The sequence below is a fragment of the Armigeres subalbatus genome, chromosome 2, assembly GCF_024139115.2.
Source record: "Armigeres subalbatus isolate Guangzhou_Male chromosome 2, GZ_Asu_2, whole genome shotgun sequence".
Classification (NCBI taxonomy): domain Eukaryota; kingdom Metazoa; phylum Arthropoda; class Insecta; order Diptera; family Culicidae; genus Armigeres; species Armigeres subalbatus.
In genome coordinates, this window is record NC_085140.1 from 57,929,764 (window position 1) to 57,931,350 (window position 1,587).

The following is a 1,587-nucleotide window of genomic DNA, read 5'->3' on the forward strand; positions in this document are numbered from 1 at the left end:
TCCGCAAGTAGGCTCCGCCAAAGCGACCGTGTGCCGCTCAAAGCGCACAAGCCCAAGTCCTGGTGTGAGGTGGGACGCTAAACAGCCCTGACACGACGGCCCTCCGACGAGACAGGAGGTTTGCGCAGGCCCAATAAGCCGCCTTTAAAAACAACTATTACGAACGACATAGAAGATAATACGACTCGATACAATCGGCAACGACCTAGGCGACGAATAAAGGATCACGATTGGAAGCTTGGAACATGGAACTGCAAGTCGCTAGGCTTCGCAGGTTGCGATAGGATAATCTACGATGAATTACATCCCCGCAACTTCGATGCCGTAGCGCTGCAGGAAATCTGCTGGACAGGACAGAAAGTGTGGAAAAGCGGGCATCGAGCGGCTACCTTCTACCAAAGCTGTGGCACCACCAACGAGCTGGGAACCGGCTTCATAGTGCTGGGAAAGATGCGCCAACGCGTGATTGGGTGGCAGCCAATCAACGCAAGAATGTGCAAGCTGAGGATAAAAGGCCGTTTCTTCAACTATAGCATCATCAACGTGCACTGCCCACACGAAGGGAGATCCGACGACGAGAAAGAAGCGTTCTATGCGCAGCTGGAGCAGACATACGATGGATGCCCACTGCGGGACGTCAAAATCGTCATCGGTGACATGAACGCTCAGGTAGGAAGGGAGGAAATATATAGACCGGTCATCGGAGCGGATAGTCTGCAACCGTATCGAACGACAACGGTCAACGATGCATAAACTTTGCAGCCTCCCGCGGAATGGTAGTCCGAAGCACTTTCTTCCCCCGTAAGAATATCCACAAGGCCACATGGAAATCACCTAATCAAGTAACGGAAAACCAAATCGACCACGTTCTAATCGACGGTAAATTCTTCTCCAACATCACGAACGTACGCACTTACCGCAGTGCGAATATTGAATCCGACCACTACCTCGTCGCAGTATGTCTGCGCTCAAAACTCTCGACGGTGATCAACACGCGTCGGAGTCGTCCGCCGCGGCTTAACATTGGGCGGCTACAAGACGGTAGACTAGCCCAAGACTACGCGCAGCAGCTGGAAGTGGCACTCCCAACGGAAGAGCAGCTAGACGCAGCATCTCTTGAAGATGGCTGGAGAGATATTCGATCCGCCATTGGAAGCACCGCAACCGCTGCACTAGGCACGGTGGCTCCGGATCAGAGAAACGACTGGTATGACGGCGAATGTGAGCAGTTAGTTGAGGAGAAGAATGCAGCATGGGCGAGATTGCTGCAACATCGCACGAGGGCGAACGAGGCACGATACAAACGGGCGCGGAACAGACAAAACTCGATTTTCCGGAGGAAAAAGCGCCAGCAGGAAGATCGAGACCGTGAAGAGACGGAGGAACTGTACCGCGCTAATAACGCACGAAAGTTCTATGAGAAGTTGAACCGTTCACGTAAGGGCCACGTGCCACAGCCCGATATGTGTAAGGACATAACCTTCTAACGAATGAGCGTGAGGTGATCCAAAGGTGGCGGCAGCACTACGAAGAGCACCTGAATGGCGATATGGCAGACAACGGTGGCGGTATGGTAATGAACCTAGG